Source organism: Vulpes lagopus, chromosome 2 (assembly GCF_018345385.1).
Source record: "Vulpes lagopus strain Blue_001 chromosome 2, ASM1834538v1, whole genome shotgun sequence".
Taxonomy (NCBI): domain Eukaryota; kingdom Metazoa; phylum Chordata; class Mammalia; order Carnivora; family Canidae; genus Vulpes; species Vulpes lagopus.
The window spans coordinates 98,599,235-98,623,147 of NC_054825.1; the positions used below are offsets into that span (position 1 = coordinate 98,599,235).

The window sequence follows — 23,913 nt, forward strand, 5'->3', positions numbered from 1 at the left end:
TTGACATGGCATTTAGATCCTCATGCTGGAGACTGGCTATGCTGTCTGTCCTGTGGGCACATATAGATCAGCCAGGACGTGGTAAGGAGAGGCTCCTCCTCAGTGTATTACATAATGTACCAGGGAATCATCCGTTTTATTTATGAGGAAGTCAATGCTTCCAGTAGATTTTGGCTTTGCTTGGTTCCAGACTCAAATCCTTCATGTAATGTAGGGAGGAAACAGTAGAAACTTGGAGGAAGATATTAGGATTTAAGTGAAGGGCAAAGCCGGCCAAGGTCAGTAAGCGGACATCTCTAAGATAAACAGCACTGAATTTGTGGGAAGTAATTCAGAAAATCTGATCAAAACAACTCCAGTAATATTTACATAGCAAATAATTAAATTCATTGCCCCGGGGTGGAATACGGGCAGCAGAAGGTATAGGACTACCTGGAATTTAGAAAAGGAGGGCACTGAGGAATGAGATTTTTTTTATTGTTATCACCAAGACAATCAGGTGGCAGAGTTCTCTCATTGAAACTGATCTTCTCATTGACTAATCCTCTTCCTTTAGATACACTTGAGATACTCAGGCAAACAGTGATGATTCATGGAGCCATTCTAGCTAATTAAATGCATCACTGTGCAACCACACAAATTCCTTATTTCTGATTCACTCATTCGATATTTATTGAGGAGTGCTGTGCACTAGGCCATGAGAAAGAACAACAAATCAACAAAGGCCTGGACCTTGCCCTTGGGGAGTTCAAAGGCTGGTGAGGGACAGCATTTAAATATAGAGATGCTTGAAAAGTGGAGAGCTCTTTTCTTTTGAGAGACTGAGCACATGAATGTGCTCCAAAGCCCATGGAGCAGGTAGCACTCAGGGCTGGCAGGCTGGGCATGCGGCGGCCTGATTGTGAAAGATGAGAACAGGTTAGCCAGATGCTGTATGACAGGAAAGCAGTAAACAGAAAGCATCAAGGCATTAGAAAGCACTGCTAAAATTCTGTGTCACAGGGATCGTTTGTGCAAGCAACAAGATTCTGAGTGAGTGTGAGCAATGACAGTGAGCAAGAATACAACCCCCAGGGCCTGGAGATTTTAAATAGAGGAGCATGATCATTGTGTTTACATTTCAAAAAGATCCCGCAGACAGCAGTCTGGAGGGGGGAGTGGAAAGAAGAGAGATTAGAAGGGTGAAAGCCTTGTTAAGAGGTGGTAGTAGTAGAAGGCAAATACATGGGTCTAGACTAAGGTCTAGGGAGATGAGAGAAGGAGGCAGGTGTGAGAGATACAAGGAGGGGGTCAAATAAACTGGACTGAATGAATGCAGAGAGGAGGAGAGAATTCAAGACGGGCTCATATTTCTGACTTGCTCCTCCAGGCAGTCTATTTGTCCTTGATTTAGATAAACAATAAGAAGAACAAACAGCTTTAGGCAGAAGATAACAGAACCCAAGACGACCCCCAGGTTCAGTGAGTCACCAGACCAAGTCATAGGTCGTGCATATATTCATACTTGAGGCTATGACTTATTACAACAAAATCCGCAAAGGGAAAAGGCATGTGTGGTAAAGACCGGAGCAGGCCAAGCTCACGCTTCCTAGAGCCCTCTTCTAGTGGAGTCACACTGAACCTGTTTAATCCCTCTGACATTGAATTGTAACAACACATAGGAACTGTGGTCTGCCAGGCAAGCTCATTAGAGACTCGGCACCTAGAACTTTTTCCAGGGGCTGATCACCCCTCTGCCTGGCGCATACCAAATTCCAGACTCCAAAAAACAAAGCATGCTTGGTGTAAACCATGTGGCTAGCCACCGTTGGGAGTTAGAGGATGGAAGGAACCCCTCCCAGAGTCCAAGTTCCAGATACCAGCCTTGCAAGCAGGTGTAAGGATAGCATTCTTCGGCCTGCTATGTTAACTCTTGGCTGCACGATGATGAATTCCACTTTGAACAGGTTGAGTGACGCATCTGTTATTCATTCAAGTGAAGACATTGACTGGACAATGGGGTATTGGATCTAGGGTTGATAAAAGAGATCTGTGCTATAAATTCTGGAGTCATTAGCACCTCGAAAGTAGTTATTATAACCAAAGTCAGGCGGTGAGAAAGCCCAACATTGTGTTTCTCCAGATCATCATGCTAAAGGTCATCTGGTCTACCTGTCCCATTACATAATCAAGAAAACAGGCTCCTCAATGTGCCCTGGCTACACATTCTTCTGTCTCACGTCTGTTGCTTTTCCCATCATTCCACACCGTCTCTCAAAATGGCAGTCATACATTGTTTGTAAATTAATAAAATGGCATTTAGATTATAAAACAGGCCCTTTGTAAGTTGCTTAATGCAACTCATTCACCAAAAGCCTGATCCTTAGAACCTGAAAAGTCAAGTTGATCACATCAAGTCCTTCACCTGAATGGAATTTCTAAGCCAGTCAGTGATGTTCAATCCACCTTGGGTATCAAAAGGCAATAGATTACTAAGACCTCTTTCTCCTCTTTACTCTCATGTCTATTCATGTATTTATGTTTCCAGGCACTCTAAGCCACTGCAAATAAAAAAAAAATAAATGTGACAAAGCCTTTGCTGTGACATTACTCATACCCTAGGACCAGGAGCGAGATAAGTAAGCACATTTTGTGTATTACGTGTATGTTGGAGGCAAAGGTGAACAGGGTTGACCCCTTGGATATGGGAAATGAAAATAAGTCAAACTCAAAACAAGTTAATTATTTGCTTGAAGCTCTGATAAAGGATAAGGTGTAACTTGAAGACTGTAAAATGAGGTTGCTGCATATTTATTCAGTTTTGGATTTCATTCTTGGGTGGCCATACACTTGCATAGAGCAGACGAGAAGGCAGAGAGACTGCAGTCCTATGAGATATCCGTTCAGCTCAACACATGTAATTTGGCTTTGGTTCTAGGAGGTAACCTTGGTGCCTAACCACTTAACCTTCTCTAATGTTCATTCTGGCCTATTTATGGCTAGATTGGTTACATTTACATGTGTTTGCTACTTTTTGTGTGGTTATTAACAGACAGTATTGCATTATTTTCATTTGTCTCGGAATGTGAGAAAACATGGACAAAGTCAAACTCAATGGTAGAACTTAGATTATAAACCAAGTTGGAATCATTTGTATCATCCGATCATATATACTGAAAAAGAATCAAAATACCAGTCTTTATCCCTCCAGTCTTTATTCCTATCTCAGCTTCATTTACTGTCTCATGTGTCATCAAAACAGTCTTTGTTCTTTCAGCTTTCCAACATGATTAATTGACGTTGTGCAGCATAGCATAGGAAAACTGAATATTTTGCAAGATGAGTAATCCAGTTAAACGCCCATCTTTCTTTTCTTTTCTATGTTACCAACAAATATGTTTTATACAGATGTAAGAGCAATTTGCTTATTTCCCTGTTCAGAATTTTGTGCTTTTAACATAGCACGTTTCCGTTCCATGAAGCAAGCCAAAAATAATATTGACAAATTCATGAATCCTTCCATTTGATACTGTTGCGAACTTATGCAAATGTATTTAGACATTTAAGAAAACAGAATAATTAAACACCCAAAGTCAAAAGTGGGAAGGGGGAAGTAATGGCAGCTGTCATATTACATTATCTTGCCTCAAGTTGGAAATTAATGAAGGGTTTGAAAACATACCTTTAAAACCAAAGATCTGAACTGTGTTCCAGTTTTTGGTGTTTTGTTTTGTTTTTTTTTTTCCAAGTGGACAATAATTTGAATTGAGTACAGTATAATATTATAGTTGTTGTAAGGAGTTGTGAGCATTTGGGGAAGTTTAAAAGATAATCAGTGTATCTTTGTCATGAATCTTTCCACTGGGACCCGGCCACTCCTGGATGAACTCACAGATTGAGAGTTTCTCAAAATACATAATCAAATTGTTTGTCTTTAAAAATATACTATTTTAAAGACTTGGAAAATCAAAGAATGAAAATAAGGTCAATATTTGGCAAAAATAGTCAATTTGAGGAGTTGTCTCTTAAAAACCACTGATTTCATTTGCAGAGTTCACTTCCAAAGAAATTAACTTCATTTTTGTAAATCTAAAATTTGTCTCTTTGTGCCATTCTTAAATTCCTGAAACATTCCCTTGAAGTGTTAAATTGTTTTTAACTTATTGGAAATAGGGGTTTGATTTTTTTTTTTTTACAATTTAACAAAGATTAGTTTTATACTCACCATTCTTCAAATATACATTTATACATTCTTCAAATATATATATACATACATATATATATGTGTGTATATATATATATATATATATATACATAAAATTGAACCAAATCATAACCTACAACTTTTCAAGATAGCAACTGTTTGCTAATCTTGCAAAATGTGTTAATATTCTTAAATGACCTCCTACACATTTATGTACAGTTTTAAACCTTTGGTGTGATTTGATTTAGGAGTATCTGAAAGACCACTCCAGACGAACAGAAAGGTTAACAAAAGGAAGAGCTTCTCAGTCAAGTGAATGAGCATGCAGGCCTTCCTTCCCATAGATAAGGGAAGGCCCATAGATAAGGGAAGGAAGGCCTGCAGGGGACTCAGGCACCACAGCCGCAGCTCCCCTGGTGGCTTCTGACCCCTCTCCTGCCTCTTTCCAGCACCTCGCTTGTCTGGAGACCTAGGGCCCTAAGCAGGGGCTGATGGCAGAACCATTCCTTGCCAGTGTGGTCTGATGCTCACTGTCAGGCTGTTTTGGGTGCAAAAAAAAGAAACTCAACTCAAAACTTATACAAAAAGAGGCAAGGAATTGACCCAGAAAACAAAAATTCTAGGGTTGTGTGGCTTTAGCCTCAGCTGAGGTCAGGATTCTGGCTTTTGTTCTCCAGTCCTCAGTCTAGCCTCCCTTGGAGTGATGCCCTTCCTGTCACCAAATGACCTACTTTACACTTAAAACTCACTGTCTCAGAGGAAGAGGAACCTCCTCTATCTTTATAAAGTCCTTTAAGGTCATTAGCACTCCATTTACAGTGGTCCTTCTTCTGACATGTTTTCATGCTTAACGGATTCTACACATAGGAACTCATTTTCTACTTTAAAAAGAAGTCCTCATACTCATAGAGGTTGGATAGCACTTGATTTCTTAAAAATAATGATTTGGCTTAAAAAGAACAACAGGAAAAGTGGGTTGATCCTTCATCTGTGACTAGCCCTTCCAAAAAGCAACCAGAGTGCATGCATCCCATGCATCCTTTTTGGGATGATTGAGGCCCCCCAGCTCCCTAAGAAGGATCCTCTCAAACTTAAGTTTTCTCATCTTACTCCCACAAAATTCTTACCATTGTTCATGTCATTGCTTTCATGCTCAGCATTAAACCAGTGTATGTAGGTCTTTGTAATACATTTGAGTAAGTGTTAAAACCATATCCCTTTCATTATCATAAAATCAACTCCTATTGGTTTGACCACTTAAAAATATCACAAATTAATATATATATATCAAAATTGTTTCATCCCTCTTTTAAATCACAATTTTTGTTAGATTCACAAGGAATAAATAACAGCTTCTTGCCTACTAACACTGGAAATAAAATTGCCTGTTACACATAAGTAAGGTAGATGACTCCATACGTAAGCACGTATCTCCACGTACTCGGAGAGTGAAATCTCTCGAACCCAGTGACCCAGGCCTACCACAAGGTCACTTCTCCAGGAGCTGGAACATAAGTGGCAACTTACCATCACCATTCATTCTTCCTTTCTGCTGATGACGCGTGGACACAGCATCCCATGTATCGTGTGGGGGCCTCAGTGCCTGCAAACCACAGATGGTTATTTTTTATTGCACGTTTGTAATTTTTTGTGAGGCATGAAGGGACATCCAAGAGGACTTGAAAGTAGCATTTGAATAATAAGTTTACTCCCAGGCATAGCTACATGAAAGAGATGATTAATGCTAAACAGATAACACAATTCTGATTCACTCCATTGGCAGTAGAGGAGGCTTCTGGGTAAACAAACTGAAATAACAGCTAGAATACAGATCTGATAGCAGCACTGTTTTGATTAAATCAGAAGATGACAAAGGGGAGTTTATGCTGTCCTCTTGTCTGTAGCAACAGAGGCATGCGTGCCCGACCACACCGAAGTAAAAAGCCACATTGTGATTTCACGGGGCACCGATGCCTTTTGCCTACTGACCCATTGAGTGGAACTTGAGCCAAGATCTTATCAGTGATGAAGATGGAGACACCTCAGGATTTTCCAGTATCATTTTTCACTTTTTATTCTTGGAAGCGGTTAATAATGCTACCAGGGCTTTCAAATCCTGAGGCATTTCCCCATGGCTCCAACTAGCTGCCACAGGTCAGCTTCTTCTTGAACTGAGGATTCAGTTACAACATCCATATGCTTCCCAGCCCACTCTCTGACCTTTCTTCTTTTTCGGGCTTTTAATGTTTCCATTCACGAATCCCAGGAGACTCTCTCGAGACTCTGAGTATACAGCCCAAATTATTTTTTTTTTTCAAAAGTTGAGTAGAAATTTCTGAAGCTTCTTAAGAATTGCATAAACTTTCAACTTAAAAATCCTTTACTTACAATGCAGGACAATTAAACTTGGCAGGAAATAAAAGCTAAAAATTTCAGAACTTTCTTACGTAGGCCAGAAAGTAACCATTTTGCCCACATTTAGCATTGTCAGCAGTGGTCCATTCACGGGATGGACCATCAGTAGCCTTAAGAATGGCATCAATACTTGTCCACAGCCTTACTTCTTTTGAACTCAGCTCAGTTTCTTTGAAGCAGTGATCATGGTATCCAGCTTTGATTCCTTTCCTGTGGACTTGTGCCAGTATGTCTGATTTCATTAAATTTTTGGAAAGGACTAAAACTATGGTATCGTTTTATTGCAGTCCGTACATCCATCATAATTTGGGATGGTCTTGGTGAAAGATGAGGAATTCAGACTGGGATGCTGGGAAAGGCAGGTCCAGTGGCAAGGGGCCGGGGGGCTGGGGTACATTGAGTATTGACTTCATATTTTAAGTTCATCCACCTCTACCGTATGGTATTTTAGCTGTGACTTCATTCCAAAATGATGGCAGTCGTAAAGCCCATACCCAGGTACATGGAGATCACATTGTTTTTAAAAATTAGGTACTTTTTTGGTTGTTTTTTTTTTAAATGGGATCTCCCTAGCCCTCCCAGTGATACAGCCAAGTGTCAAAAATGAACCAGTTGCTCTCTTGCTTGCTTGACAGGCCACAAGACTTTTGGATATTGGCCATTCATGACAAAAGCTAAATACAAAATCCATACAGTAGATTCTAGCTCACTCTGTGCTTTTTTCCCTTTACTATTCCTCCCCCTCAATCAAAGTCACCACTCTATTGTTTTCCTATTGCAGTCCCTTAACCCTGGATTTATAACTTTTGTTTCTCATCTAAGAAAGTGCCCCTTTCCACTATTAGCCAAACCACTTTGCCATAACAACTTCTCTTCTGCAAGGGGCCTCAGTGTCTCTAGAGTAAGCATCATGTGTCCTTGGTTCTTTGTAACTGCCTAGCCAGGGATCACTTCCCTCCTAAGGTCCTTCTGGTGACCCTCTCATCCCAAAGCCAATCAAGGCCTTCAGGGCCTGAGGCAGAGAGCCAGTCCTAGGCCTTTCCCCATGGAAATCCCCACTGACTACACAGAGGGGAAACAGCTGGTCTGAAAGCCCCCTACCGGTCCCAGTTCATTTAGAGAAATTGGAATCCTGCTCCAGTCACCTCTGAAACATAACAGTGTATGAAACAAATGTTTGCCATCCTGCTTCATCTAGATGTACGTGCTTGAAATTAAATTTTTACGTAAGCACCAGGTTGACTTGGCTTCCAGAAAATGACATTACAATAGGTGTAATGGTTGGGGAAGTAGATGAGAAGGAAGGAAGAGTGAGATTATGGTGAAAATGAAACTAAGCTGGGAGATAGGTGGTGCTGATACAACTGCTTGCTGACGGAAAGTGCATCTGCATTGATAATTTGTGTTCTCTCTATATATAAGTATATGAAAAATTCAGGCTTTATTGGCTTGGTTTCTGTGGGAAAATAGCTAGTAGGCTGATGGTATCACTGTACTTCAACATGTTAGTGAATTACTCAGACACTTGTCAGATGCCTGAGCCACAGATTTATTTGAGAATGTGCCATCATGAGAAGCTTTCATTCACCAAGGTCACCGAGAGGGCAGCTGAAGGAGGCCCACTGAACTTCAAATGGTTCTCCCTGCTTGTGTCAGTAGCAAAGCAATGAAGTAAGGAGCTGACTTGCCAAAAAGGAAAAGTTAGAGAAAACCGGCTTGTTCTGAGAAAAGCAGATAACTAAGCAGTAACTAAAGAAGCCTCTTATTTTTAATATTGGTTTCCAAATTAAACATAAATGTAGGGATCCCTGGGTGGCGCAGCAGTTTAGCGCCTGCCTTTGGCCCAGGGCGCGATCCTGGAGACCCTGGATCGAATCCCACATCGGGCTCCTGGTGCATGGAGCCTGCTTCTCCCTCTGCCTATGTCTCTGCCTCTCTCTCTCTCTCTCTGCGTGACTATCATAAATAACTAAAAAATAAGAAAAAAAACAATCTATTTTAAAAAAATAAAATAAACATAAATGTATGTTCTTTTATTCCTCATCATTTTTACAATTTGCTTTTTAAAAAGCACACACGTTAATCTACATTACAAGTATAGAATTTCTCATGCTTCTTTTTAAAGATTATGAACTTTTTACACACACACATGCAGAAAATTCTTGTATTTATTTTACATGTTAATAAATGAATGGAATTTTGGCTCCGGGTTTAAGAAAATGATTTTTAGCCCTGTGTATTGTGCCATTGGTCCTTAATTATTAATGTAATTTCATTCTTGGACTATATATCTTAAAGTCTAGGTCTGTTATTGTATGTAAAAATACCATGTTTCCAATAAGCTTACCTTGTAGATAGAGTAAGTAGCATAATAGTAACCTCTAAAACCGCCATCACCTATAAAATTCATACTCACATTTATAACATAATAATATTTCACCCGATGGCGTATAATTGTCTTAAAAGTAAATTGCATTCAGGATCCCTGAGTGGCTTAGCGGTTTGACACCTGCCTTCAACCCAGGGTGTGGTCCTGGAGTCCTGGGATTGAGTCTGGCATTGGGCTCCCTGCATGGAGCCTGCTTCTCCCTCTGCCTGTGTCTTTGCCTCTCTCTCTCTCTCTCTCTCATAAATAGATAAAAATCTTAAAAAAAAAAAAAAAAAAGTAAATTGCATTCTAGTAAAGACAGAATAAGAGGGACAAGATTTACCCTTCCATTTGAAATAACTAAAAAACTAGACAAAGTATTTGAGAAAATACTGCACAAGACTGGACATCAGGCAACAAAAGATACTGATCCCTGAGAAATGAGAAACAAGTTGAGCCCTACAAGTGGCCTCCACTACTGCCTGGAGGAAAGGTTTCATGCTGCTACATAGTGAAAGGAAACCTAGAAGATTTCAGCTATCTCACTAAGTTGAAGACATGTGGGTGGGGTTCCAGGGAAACTAAAGCATCTAGAGTTTGCAGGGCAGATACCAGAGATGAAAGGGCTGTGCAGAGAGAGAGCAAGAGAGAGCTCTGAAGGCCCACAGAGGGTCATTCTTGAGTTTTCAAGGGATCAGTGCCTGTCTGTAGAGAAACTACTGGAAGACAGAGAAAGGATCACCTAAAAGAATTAAAGGGACTAGTGCATGGCTTCCACAGATGGCCAGGAAGGAGGCACCTGCTTCCTGTGCTTTAACCTCATTATCAAGAGACACTGGTTAGAATACTAAGAAAGATCTTGCCTCTCAGTAGAAGAAAGATGAACCCTAACTAGATACAGTTCCAGTCCCACCCAACAACACTGTAAAACAAAATCCCAAAAGATCAAATTGTTTCTAAGTAACTAAATGTGTCTCAGAACTAAGTATAAAAATACAAAAATATCCAGGATCCAACAAGATCAAATATCTGACAATCAGTCGAAAATTACCAGGCATGCAAACAAGTAGGAAAATACAACCTATGATGAGAAAAGTCAATCAAAATTAACCTTTAAAAAAACAAAACAAAACAAAACAAAACAAAATTAACCTTTAAGTGACAGATGATAGAATTAATAGGCAGGGACATTAGAACAGTTACTATAATGGTAGTCTATATGTTCAAGAAACCAGAGGAAAGATTTAACATGTTAAATGGAGCTAGAAGACATAAAAATGACAAGCCAGATTTCTAGAGATAAAAACTATAGTATTTAAGATGAACAAGTATTCTAATTAATAACAGATTAGATAATACAGAAGAAAAGATTAGTTAACTTGAAGACATAACAGTAGAAACTATCTAAAATGAAACCACAAAGGCTAAAAAAAAAAAAAGAGTATCTGAACTTTGGGACAATTTCAGGTGATGAAAGTTACATATAATTAGAGTCCCACAGGAGAGAAAAAAAAGAGTGGAGATATTTTAGAAATAATGGCCAAAATTTTCCTAATTTGACAGAAACTATAAACCCACAGAACTGAGATATTGAGCAAATTCCAAATACAAGAAACATGAAGAAAATTACATCAAGGCACATCTTAATCAAATTCCTTAAATGGGTGAAGGGGGTCAGAAGTTCAAATTTCCAGTTATAAAGAGGCAGTGTCACAGGATGTAATGTACAGCAGGATGACTATAATCAATTTGAACATTGATAAGAGAATACATCTTAAAAGTTCTCATCGCAAGAAAAAGTATTTTTTGACTATGCATAGTGACAGATGTTAACTAGACTCAGTGTGGTGACCATTTCTCAATATATACAAATATCAAACCAGTATGTTGTACACCTGAAACTAATATAAAGTTATAGGTCGATTATACCTCAATAAAAAATATTTTTTAATATACAAAATTGCTTGGGGCCAATGATAAAGAGAAAATCATAAAAATAAGCAAAGGATAAAAGACACATTATGTACAGAGGGAAAAAAGATAAATTGGCAGCTGGTTTCTCATCCAAAAAAATGCAGACCGGAAGACAGTGGAGTGACATCTTTTAAAGTACTGAAAGAAAATTCTCAACCTAGGTTTCTTTACCCAGTTAAAATGTCTTTCAAATGCTATGGTGAAATAAGGACCTTTATTAGAGAAGCAAAGGCTGAAAGAATTGATCATGAGCCAACCTGAAGTATAAGAGATATTAAAAGACATCCTTCAGGCAGAATGAAAATTAGACCAGACAGAAACCTGGATTTACTCAAAGGGCTGAAGAGCACCAGAAATAGTAACCACATGGGTAAACATAAAGACTTCTGTTCTTAGTATTTAAGTCCCTTTGAAAGATAAATGACTGTATAAGACAAAAATAATAAAAATGTGGGGTATATAAAATATATAGAAGCAAAATATATGGCCACGATAGCATAAGACCTATATATGAAGTAGAATAATATCACTCGATGGTACATTGTGAAAAATTAAGTGTGTGTAGCATAAACACCAAGGAAACCACTAAAATAATACAGCAAAGAGTTGTAATAAATAAACCGACCACGAAAGAAAATGAAATCAATAAAAATACTCAATCCAAAGAAGGAAAAAAAAGAGGAGACAAGGAACAAAGAGAAAAAGAATAGCAAGGTGGTAGATTTAAACCCAGCTATGTCAGTAATCACATTAAATATAAATGGTCTAAATGACAGAGTTGTCAGATTGACCAGAAATGCAAGTCTCAAACATAGGAAACATATTAATGTTAAATGTAATGTTAAATGTAAAGACATAAGTAGTTTATGAAGAAAAGGACTGGAAAAATACTTGGAGCAATCAAAAGAAAACTAGAGTGGTATCAAAACAGAACTAGAGCAAACAACATTAAGTAGGTTCTCTAACTACAATGGAATTAAATTAGAAATGAACAATGAAAGACATCTGGAAAAACCCCAAATATTTGGAAACTAAATAAGCCACAGAGCAGAAAGAACATTTGCAAGTCATCTATCTAATAAGGACTTGTATCCAGAATGTAGAAGGAACTCTCAGAACCCTATAATGAGAAATCAAACAACTCCTTTAAAAAATTAATAAAAGGCTTGAGTGGATACTTCATCCCAGAAAATATATGGATTATAAGCACATGAAAATTAGGGAAATGCATACTAAAGCCACAGGGAGATCCCACTACATGGCTATTAGAATATCTAGAATTAAAAAGACTGACCATACCAAATGTTGGTGAGGCTGTGGAATAACTGGAATTCTCCTAAGCTGTTGGGAGGAATGCATGACAGCACAACCCCTTTAGAAAGTAAGTTGGTAAGTCTTTATTTATTAAACATACCTACCATATGCCCCCCCCAAAAAAAATCCTAATTATTTACTCAAGAGAAACGAAACATACAAAGACCCCTATAAAGATCTGTATATAAGTGTTTATAGCAACTTGTTTTGTAATAACATTTAGTAAACTTAATCCTTGAACTTGGGCAGCTTATTGTATGCCAAGTTACTAAATAAAGACCAGTTTTTAGGGATCCCTGGGTGGCGCAGCGGTTTAGTGCCTTTAGTGCCTGCCTGGAGACCCGGGATCGAATCCCACGTCAGGCTCCCGGTGCATGGAGCCTGCTTCTCCTTCTGCCTGTGTCTCTGCCTCTCTCTGTGTGTGTGTGTGTGTGACTATCGTAAAATAAAAGACCAGTTTTTAAGATAAAGTTGCAGTGGAGTTTCTGGGTGGCTCAGTCAGTTGAGTGCCCAACTCATGATTTTGGTTCAGGTCATGATCTCAAGGTCATGAGATTGAGCCCCTCATTGGGCTCCATCCTCACCATGGAGCCTGCTTGAGATTCTCTCTCTGCCTCTCCCTCTGCTCCCCTGCTCCAGCACACCTGCGTGTGCACGCTCTCTCTAAAAATAATAATAATAAAATGAAGTTGCAAATAGAAAAACACTAGGAAAAGTGTTTAAAAGAGGAAGATACGGGTATTCATTTTCTATTTTCTATGTTGTATAACAAATTCCCACAAATGTAGCAACTTAATACAATGTAATACACATTTATTATTTCACAGTTGTCATGGATCAGGAGTCCAGGCACAGATTAGCTAAGTTGTGTCCTTTGTGCCACAGTCATGGCTTCAGCTGGTACTGTGGTCTCATCTTCACACTCACAGCGTTGTTGGCAGATTTGAGTTCTGTAAGAACTCAAGGGCCCAGCCCTTGTAAGACTGAGGGCCCAGCTTTTTGTTGGCCATCAGCTTTTGGGGGACTACATGTGGATTTTGTGGCTGCCTTAGCTCCTTTCTAACATGGTACTCACTGAAAGCCAGCAGGAGCAAAAGACCAAGCACCATCCCATCACCTCTGCTATATTCTCTTGGTTTAGGGCAAGCAACAGGTCTCACCATGAAGGCGCAGTTACTGAAAGTCACCACACGGTTTATCTACCATGATGTGGGTACAGCACGTGGAAACAGACAATAGAAAGGACTAGAAGGGAATCCCCAGGAGCATGGCAAAGAGTGATCCCACCAGACGGTTGTTTTGTTGGCCTGCAAAAAGAAGGGCACTGGCAGGCTACAAGGGAGGCTCGTGTCATGCTTGGCCACAGGAAGGCTGGCCTGGAGTTCTGTCCCAGGGTGTTGGTGCATGGATGATAGGCACATAGCAAGCTGAGCTAATGACCGTGCAGGACAGTTTCTAACTCTAGAAGAAGTGAAAACGGCACCAGAATGGGAATGTGCTCAGCATATGTATGATGGCCTCACTCTGAGTCATATTTATAGTCCTGTAAATCCTGACCCAACCAAAGGCAATGATAGTTGTACATTTGAGAGATGGAAAGAGGAGAGGAGGGGGACGGGAGTGGTAGGATGTAAAAGAACTAAATCCTCATCATCCGTATGAGAAAGCCAACAGACAATAACTGATGCTGCAAAATCCAGAGCAGCGAACAGTAAAAAGCAAAACTAGGAGTTGGTTGGGGCTTCCTCTGGGGAGTAGGAGTGTGGTCGGGGGCCAGCGAGCAGGGGCAGACGGGAACTGTCCTTTCCTACCACAACGAACCATGTGACCTTTTAGGCAGTGTACATGACTTACTTTGAAAAAAAATAAATGTAAATGAAGAGAATCTGTCATCTTGCTCTCGTAGCATCTTGCCTTATTCTTAATGTAGTCTATGTGTTTGTGAGAAACAGAAGTGGGGGCATGAATTGTGAATGATGCAGACAAGGGGTCCCCCGTTTTCTATTTCTTCTACGACCTTAACCCAGAGGAAGCAGGTCTAGGCAGCTGCGGGGCCCCCGGAGTGCTGGAGGCACGGGCAGGGAGGAAGGGGGATGACGCGGGTGAAGCAGGCGAGGAATCCAGGAGGGATGGCTCGGAGTGCCTCGCCGGCCGTGGCCACACCCACACACCGGGCCTGTAATTACTGTCTGCCTTTCCATGAGCAAAAAATGTTCTGTTTAGAGAAGCCTCTGTGAGTAGCGGAGTTAGGACTGTTTCGGTCCGGGAACCGGGGAAAGTGACAGAAGAAAAACATGTTCTGTTGATCGTCAGGAAAATGTGTCCAGGGAAGGAACTACCCACATAAGGACCACGTGTCCACTGGCTTGGGCCCCTGTCACAGAGTACCACTGACTGGGGGTTGGAACAGCAGGAGGTATTTCCTCGCGGCTCTGGAGGCCCCAAGTCCAAGAGCAGGGTGTCAGAAGAGAGGATTTGTCCCCAGGTCCCTCCTTGGCTTTCGGGTAGCCTGACCCTCACACAGCCTTTCCTCTGTGTGCGTGCATCTCTGGTGACTCTTCCTCCTACAGGGCCACCAGTCCTATGGGATCAGGGCCCCGCTCCTAGAACCTCACTCAAAGCCCCGGTTCCAGGGGAGCCTGCGTGGCTCAGTGGTTGAGTTTCTGCCTTTGGCCCAGGTCATGATCCCAGGGTCCTGGGATCCAGTCCTGCATTGGGCTCCCCATAGGGAGCCTTCTTCTCCCTCCCTATGTCTCTGTCTCTCTCTCTCTCTCTCCCTGTCTCATGAATAAATAAATAAAATCTTAAAAAAAAAAAAAAAAAAGCCCTGGCTCCAGCTAGTCCCATTGGAGCCAAGGGCCTCACCCCATGGCTGAGGGAGGGGCCCCATTTGGTCCATTCATTACATGCCTCATGCCTTCCCTCAGCCAGCATCTGATCTGAACCACTTAAAAAAAAAGTGCAGAACAAAATAAAATTCTAGTTTTTAGTTAAATTAGTTGGCATAGTAGTCCTAAATCCTGCCCTAATTCAATTTCCTTCTCGAGACTTGGGCAGCCACGGGTGGGTCAGGGAGCCCTGGAGGAGGCAGCTCCTACCCCTCCCCTCCTCCAGGCAGCCTCCCCAGACCACCACTCCACTTCCATCCCAAGAGCAGCACAGAGGGGACGTTCAAGAAATAGATATTATTTCCCTCCGTCTTGTTGTATTTTCCTCCTGCAGGAGCTTATTATTCCTGCAGAGGAGCTTCGCCGGGGTTGGGAGGGCCGGGCGGGGTGAAGACAGAAGGGAAATACTAAATGACGGGGCAGCCCCATCTCTGTAACAAGCTCCTTGGGGAGAAAGACCAGAGCAGCTAAGTAAAAGCAGTTTTCATCCCCCACGCCTGCCTTCCTCCTTTTTATTCTCCCCTTCCCCTGCATCTTCTCTCCCCTTTAAATGGGTTACAGAATAATTATTTAATTGCCATTAGGACCTTAGGATAAAACCATGCCCAGAGCATCATGGTTAATTTTCAGATGATGAGCTTCTCAGAAACCAGAATTTGATTACTTAATATCGAGTTTCCAAACGGCGAAGCACTGTTCAATTGGTTTGTTTTGCCAGAGCTGATGGAGGTTCTCCTGGCAAGGCACTTGGCCGTCAACTGCAGATAGTGCCTCTGCCCCCACAGCTCCCCTCTTCTTTGCCCTGCACAGAGGCCGGAGCCTGCATTTCCTCCCCACTCACCTCAGGTTAGAGTCACACCAGCTTTCAGGTCATCATTCATACTTCTAGAAGCTTCTCCTTTAAAATAAGATCTGTCCTCAATCAGAACAGTCCCTGTTTGCTTGAGTACTTTAGGTCTTGACTATTATGGAGCTAGCTTCAGATTTGATTACCATAAGTAGGAAGGCCAGAAAGCGTGGCTTTTAAAATTGTTTGTAGAGCCAGAAAAGTTTAAGGGAAAATCTCATAAAACCGCTGAACATTTTTTTCTTATAAAAGAAATCTGAGAGTGCCTAGGTGGCTCAGTTGGCTAAGCGTCTGCCTTCGGCTCAGGTCATGATCTCGGGGTCCTGGGATCGAGCCCTGTGTTGGGCTCCATGCTCATCGGGGAGCCTGCTCCTCCCTCACCTTCTGCCCCTCTCCTCATTTGTGCTCGCTCTCTCTCAAAAAAAAATAAAATGTTATTAAAAAAATCTATAATTCATCATAGATCAGAACTATTTTCAAATTTCCCTTTCTACCATAGATAACTTACAACGCACTCCACTAGACAATTACAATTGTACATTCTGTAATAAGATGACAGTAGCGGGGATCCCTGGGTGGCTTAACAGTTTAGTGCCTGCCTTTGGCCCTCTGTCTGTATCTCTGCCTCTCTCTCTCTGTGTCTCTCATGAATAAATAAATAAAATCTTAAAAAAAAAAAAAAAAGATGACAGCATCTATTGTGTAGTAAGCACTAAACTGCAGTCCTTCCTTTATCTCATTTGAGTTTTGAAATAGAACCTATAATGCAGATATTTTGATGCTCCGACTGTATTTCCAGATAAAGAAACAAGGCTCAGTGAAGTAACTTACCCAAGAACACACAAGTCGTACAGGCATGAGCCCTTCCCACCATACCTCATTCTAGACTGAATTACTGCTATTCACCAGACTTTGACTGAGAGCCTTTGCCCTGGTGATTCCCCTTCCTCATGGGCCCCAGGGAAGGCCGCACAACTGCTGGGAGCCCATGGGTGCACCTGTTTGAGCGTGGCTTTCATGGATCTTTTTGGTAATGAATAAAAACAAAACCTGTAAGTGACAGAGAAGCCAACTGGTTAATCCACAGTAGCATTGCTTTAGATTTGTCTTAGATTTTGCCATCCTGCTAAAATTAGTTACCAGAGCAAATTCCAAACTTAGTTATGCAACAGTTTCCCTGAAATCGTTAAGTAAGAATTGATGTGGCGCTTCAGTTATTTCAGTGGATAATGACATTTACACTTCTCAGATAGGAGTAAATAATCCATGTCTCATGGATGATCTTTAAAGAGTAGCAAGCCTGATATTTTTAAGAAAAAACTCTTGATGTTAGTCTATGTGTACCATGTTAGGGATTGTTTTTTAACAGTCATAAAGGTAGGATTTACTCACTGCTAACTGCTATGACGAGATTTTTAAGATGTAATTTAGAAAGATACTACCCCAAGCGTAGGCTGTGTAACATATCCCTAAATAAAATATTATAATTTAAAAGAAATACAGGCTAAAGTTGTCAAGTAACTGAGTTTACTTTACAAATTCACAGAAATCTATTTACCTGAATGCTGTAGCTGAAAAATCAGCTTGATAGAACGTGTCGATTTCCATCACGACAGTGGCTCACATCTCTGTGCAATTTCAGATCTGGGATGATCCTCCTGCCCCTTTGGGACCCAAGAGCACATGCTGCCAGCAAGGGGCAGTGAACTAAATGCCATGATTTTAGGGAGGTGTAGGGCTCCACAGTTGGCACTGGGACTTGGGAGTCACGCTGCCTTTGAAGTCCAGTCCACCAGGTCAGAGCTGTGTGATCTGAGGCACATTATGATGTCTTGTTTTCCTACTGTGCAAAATGGAGATAATGGCAGTGGGATAACACCAGCCTTGTAGGGTTGTAGGAAGTAAATGGGATATAGCACATGTTAAGTGCTTAGCATAGCACCAGTGACCACTGGACTTGTCAGGGCACCACATTATGAGTTTGAAAATTGATAAATAGAAAAAAGGAATCAAGAAAAAATAGAGGACATCCTCTCTTACACTGGGTGTCTTTGGCCCGGAGCTGCCCACACCAGGCAGGAAGCCAACACCCAGAGAGCATACAGAAACCAGAGGACCCAGCCACACCTTGCATGTGCCACCTCTGAGCTTCCAGCCACGGTGACCAGCAGGACATTGTCCTCCTGAGCAAGCCAGCATGAGGGCATTCCTGATAACCATAAACGAAAGTAGACTAAGAGGTACCATCCTTACAATCAGAACAAATAAAGGAAAAAATTATGGAGTAGGGGGAGGCATCTCAAAGTCTTTCAACTCAAAACTGCTAGTCCTTTGTAACATGAATTTTTTAGCTTATTATGCTTGAGGCATTGCAAAAAAGTTGTAGGATTTCTCCATTTCCTTTGTGTATTTGGTCAGTCAGACCCTGATTCACATTTATCTTTGTTTCTGTCTTAAAGGACTCCTACAGTCTCTCCTTTTCCAAAAGGCAGGCCCATGGACTTTGCACATAGAATGTGTTAGTGACAACTCTAGCCTCACGCACTCCAGCGAGCATTGCATGGTTTAGAAACTACCCCAGTTACCTATTTTCAGTATTAATCTCCCTGAAAATCAAATTTCAGAATTGTACTTGTGGAACTATCCAATTTCTGTACAAAATGATATAAGAATACATTATAGAGAGATGCTTAAAGAGGAAGAGAAACCCAGGAGTTGACAAAAGAAATTGTTTGCAGGGCTTCCCTCTGGGAAGCATAAGAGCAGAACTTTGCCTTTTACTTCTACTGTTTTTTACTTTTTTATTTAAAACTTTTTTTTTTTTTTAATGGAAAGAAAAGTTAGTTAGGGACTAGCTCCCCACCACTAAAAGAAAATTATAATCGTCCCTTACAAAAGATGAGAAAAATAACTGTGTTTGCTAATTCTTTCATTCAAGGCCATTGACATAAATCCAAATAATCTCAGCTATGTGATACTGGCACGATATGTAAGCACAATATGGTAATGTTTATAGTAATCAAACATGACTTACATCTTAGAAAGTCACGAGTGAAAAATTTATTATATAAATTCCTTTTATATAAAAATCATAGAATGAAAAATATTTTTTTTAACTGAAATGTAAAGTGACTTGGTCCAAATATCCCAATGGTCTGTTTTATTGGTCTTTCCGTCTGGAAGTGGGGGACTAGGTCCTGGGCACCTTGGTGTCCCCATAGTGAGCCCTCATCAAAGGCTGCTGAGTTGAATGAAACATTACCGCATCCCTTCACACGGGAACAGGACCTCATAGGCCACCAGGAAAGATGTGTACTCCAACAGGACACATCCCCATGCTCTCAGAGTATCGCTAGCTACTAAACAGAGATCATATCTACTGAGGGCTAATATTGCCATGCTCTGTATTTATGCTTGATCTTAGCCAAAAGGCTGAGAAGCAATGGACACTGTAGTTACAACTCAGAAAATACTTTGGCTTAATAAGGGATTCACATTTTGGAGTTATTATTTCATAAGCAGGAAAAATCTCTTTAAGTTATAGCATAATGTAGTTAACTATTACAGTCTTTTTCAATTCTTACATTTTCTTACAACCGACATTCAATTCTTAAAACCAAGGTGATATATATCAACTGTGCTCTATCATCTTTTGGAGGGAGGGAAGACGTGTATAGAACGGGATTTCACCTCAGATCGTGAACTGCTAGAACAAAACTGATGTGAGAAAAAATGCTTATTTCTGAACCAAAATGAAACTGGATGGTTTATGCAGTATGAAAAGTAGTAGATTTAAGGAGAAGTCAAAAAATTTCAAACACAACAAAACAACAATCTTGTGGTTAAGTAGAACTTACGATCCTATCATGAAACAGAATTTTTAATAATCTCCATACTCACATGCAAAATACTCTTTTACTTACAATGACTACTTTTAAGTATATGAATATTTTCTCTTTAAGTAGGCTTAATGTATGTTGATACCATAGAATTCATCATTTCTCCAAAGTTTAGCCCCAAATCACTAATGATTTGGAAGATTTGTTGTAGTTAAAACTGCAGTCATGAAGGGCAAAAGCCCTTGTTTTTCAGCCTTTGTAAAAGAATCCATTGATGTAGCATGACAAGTAAGTACAATTTAGTGGCCTCCCGGTTTTTTTAAGCAGGGGGCCTTCTTGGAGGACACACAAATAAAGTCAACACAGATCACCTCTGACCCCAGGCGTGGGGCCAGAGGTCAGCTCCCAGGGCTGTCCAAATTCCTTCTTTAACATAGTACAGTTCTGGCTCTTGTCTAGAGGCACAGCCCTTGGATAACAGAGTTTTTCATTGGGAGAGAATTTGATGTGAGTGTCATAAGCCTTGTTAACATAATTCCATATTGTGTTGGCTAGGCAGGAGAACTTTTTTTTTTTTTTTTTAAGAATTTTTTATTTTATTTATGATAGTCACAGAGAGAGAGAGAGAGAGGCAGAGACACAGGCAGAGGGAGGAGAAGCAGGCTCCATGCACCGGGAGCCCGACGTGGGATTCGATCCCGGGTCTCCAGGATCGCGCCCTGGGCCAAAGGCAGGCGCCAAACCGCTGCGCCACCCAGGGATCCCCGAACTTTTATTTTAAACGGAGATTTAGGGACGCTTAAGTGACTCAGTGGTTGAGTGCCTGCCTTTGGTTCAGATCATAATCCTGGAGTCCCAGGGTCGAGTCCCGTGTTGAGCTCCCTGCATAGAGCCTGCTTCTCCCTCTGCCTATGTCTCTGTCTCTAGATAGATAGATAGATAGATAGATAGATAGATAGATAGATAGATAGATAGATAATAAATAAATCAATAAAAGTAGATTTATTGGGGATCACTGTCCGCAGGGCGGGGGTCCCTTCACTCTTCAGACTTTTCAGACTCTGCTTTTTTGTTTGCTGTTGCCAGGCCCCAATAAGTAGCCCTAATTCTTGGAAGCGATGATTGCATAACCGGAAAGGAACATGGAACTCTTCTGATATAACTTATTTTCTCCCACTGAGAGAAATGGGTTGAAAATAGAGGAAACATATTTCACACCTCCCATCATTTGATATTTTGGCTTCTCTTAGTTCCCAGTTTTGCTCTGAAAGAATCGGAATGACAAAAAAAAAAAAATGCAAGCTCTGCTTCACTGCAGCCAGTAGAGGAGCTCTAGGAATAACATGAATCACACTCTGTCTTAACATCAGCCAAAGAAGTTAATGATGAAGCGCTGAATTTTCACGTCAATAAAAATTGCATCAACAAGCAGGCAGTGGAGTTGTGTTCTCTACAGTACAAGCTGCCACTGTGGCTTTGGTCGGATGGGCCAAGGTGCACAGCATTCTTCCTGAACTTTCTCACCGTGTATGGATTTAGGCCTGTCTCCGAATGCCATCTGCCCCAGGGGACAGGACTGTTGCAGCCTCCAAAGCTTCAAAGTCTGGGCAACATTCTAACTACTAAATGTGCCTTCGACCTCCAGAGTTGATTTAAGAGATGGGGCTGCATTGCTGTGGCTAAATATGATTATTTATTTCTTTCTTTCTCTTTTCTTAAGATTTTATTTATTTATTTGACAGAAAGAGAGAGAGCACAAGCAGGGGGAGCAGCAGAAGGAGAGGGAGAAGCAGGCTCCTCGTGGAGCAGGGAGCCCAATGCGGGGCTTGATCTCAGGACCCCGGGATCATAACCTGAGCTGAAAGCAGACACCTAACTGACCGAGCCACCCAGGCGTCCCTTGGTCATTCATTTCTGAAACTATAAAATGCTGGTTCCTTTCTCCAAATGCACACCCCCACACACATTATAAAGGCATCTGCGAATGCCCACGTCAGAATGTAGTGAGGCAGGAAGACTGCTATAGAGTATCCATTGTGAATTGTACACAGGCAACTGTCAAAAAAAAAAAAAATCAGAACAGTTGCCACCAGTGACCTTGGTGCTTGGTGTCCCAGTGCTAGAAGAGCAAACATGGGTTTCCTTCTGGGGTTCCTCAGATGTGTGCAGCCACTGAAGTAACCAGAGAAAAATGCTCTGCTAGGAACAGAAATGTAACAAGGATAAGTAGCCATCCGTATCAGTAAAGTTTTAAAATACAGCAAGTCGTTGGGGTGGGGGGGGACTCCCCACCCTCAAGCAGGCTCTGTGCCGAAACTTTATTTGCAGTTAGTTGTTTGAAACCCAGAGCACATTTTCCCAAAGACATGTTATAAATGGTAGCTATATTCCAGGCAGGGCTCTGAAGCCTTTTTAACCCGTGATGTCCCTAACATGCAGTCTTATGCAATTAGCCAGACAGGAGCTAGCCACTGTACATCTCAGTGTTGATGCATTCAGCCACACGGAGATCACACTCACAGCCCCCTTCGCCACACTCTCGAGGAGCAGATGGTTAGTGAGGCCAGCAGGTGCACGGATGTCCTCCCCGCCTGCTGCCCTGGAGGGAGGGAGAAGCAGCCCTGCCAGGGGTGAATCAGGCTTTCCTGTCCCCTTCCTCCTCACCACGTCTAGCAGGGGGAGCCCCCTTCCCTGTGCTAAAGGAGGCCTCCTCGGCCACACTGTCCAAGTCGGTGCTTCTCAAACGGGAACGTGCACATGATTCACGTGGGAGTTGCTAAAGTTGCAGATTCTGGCTCAGCAGGCCTGAGGTGGGTTCTGAGATTTGAAATTTCAAACAGGCCCACAGTGATGTCAATGCTACTGGTCCACAGACCGTACCTAGTACAGGCAGCAAGAGGGTGTCACATCGTGGACTGGGGTCGGGGTGGGTGGCGCATGGCAGAGAGGGATGTCCCGAGTCATTGCAGAAAGGATGCAGCAGGTAAGAGAGCTGAGCTCTGCTGCTGGGGGGAAGCAGTGCGTGGACCCTGGAGCTGTAAGGGCTAGCTATTTCACAGCCTCATCTCACTAGAATGTTCTCCAGCCAGGGCAGGCAGTTTTGCAAGACACAGCACTTAATCCTTGAAGAGCTAAGCTAAGCACAGTCCCAGGTGTCTTTTCTCCAAATGATTGCATGCAGCACTGCTTAACGAGCATCCTTTTTGTGAAAAGTGCAATATTAAAGGATAGTAGGAAATACTAAAATAATCAATGAAGACTAGATCATCCAGGAGCCTCACAATCTAGACCCTAGACCGTGTTTTAGTGTGTGAGTCACCAGAGGAATCAGCAGTTTTCCCCAGGATACCAAGGGTTTCTGGTTCAAGTGGGCAGAGATGTGCTTTGATAAACTCTGATCTGGACACACTGCCCCAGAGCAGCAAGGAGGGAAGGCCTGGTTTTAATACTGTCTCCACCACTGACTTGCTGGATGTCCTTGAGCACATGCCTTTGTGCCTGAATGCCCTCTGTCCTATGGAAAGTTGAGACTAAAATTAGTACCCACCTTCAAGGGTAGTAGGGGACTTAATTAAGTTATCCATGTAAAAGCCATAGACTCATAGAGTGCCCAGCAGTCGTGGTAGTTGTTCAACGAGTCATTTGAGGTGATAGGCATGCAGTCCAATTTCCCATTTTGCCACTCACAACCTGTGTGATCTTGGGCAAGTGGTTTAACCTCTGTAGACCTCAGCATCCTTCCTTGTAGCGTGGAAATAATAATCAAATTACCTACCTTGTAGGTTGTTGGGATGGTAAAAAACAAAGGGAAACTTGGCATAGCGTCTAGTGCAGAATTAGGGGTCAGTAAACATCGGTTACTGTTCTTACAGTGAGCAGAGCAGATGCCATCAGGACAACAGTTTCCAAACTGGCCTTGGAGAATTGTCGATTTTACAAAAATGTGTCTTGCAGGTGAGGAGGAGGCTGCTGTTCACTTCACCCACACTCCCTGGCCCCTTCAACCAAAGGGTCTCCACTTTTTTAAAGGTGTGATTTAGAAAGAAACGGTTTGAAAATCAGTCTCAGAGCTACGATGTGCTATG

The 23,913-nt window shown here is 41.7% G+C and overlaps 1 protein-coding gene and 1 long non-coding RNA gene across 2 annotated transcripts in view; one reads left to right on the forward strand and one right to left on the reverse strand.

Moving 5' to 3' along the window:
* Window positions 1-23,913, forward strand: part of MTHFD1L (methylenetetrahydrofolate dehydrogenase (NADP+ dependent) 1 like) — a 188,127-nt gene that overhangs the window by 156,678 nt on the left and 7,536 nt on the right. The gene's annotated exons all lie outside the window — the stretch shown is intronic.
* On the reverse strand, window positions 457-17,854 carry LOC121484853. The gene is made up of 3 exons (XR_005986129.1): window positions 17,548-17,854; window positions 5,711-5,786; window positions 457-2,009 (listed from the first exon to the last, which is right to left on the reverse strand). It is a non-coding gene; the product is annotated as an uncharacterized LOC121484853 (long non-coding RNA).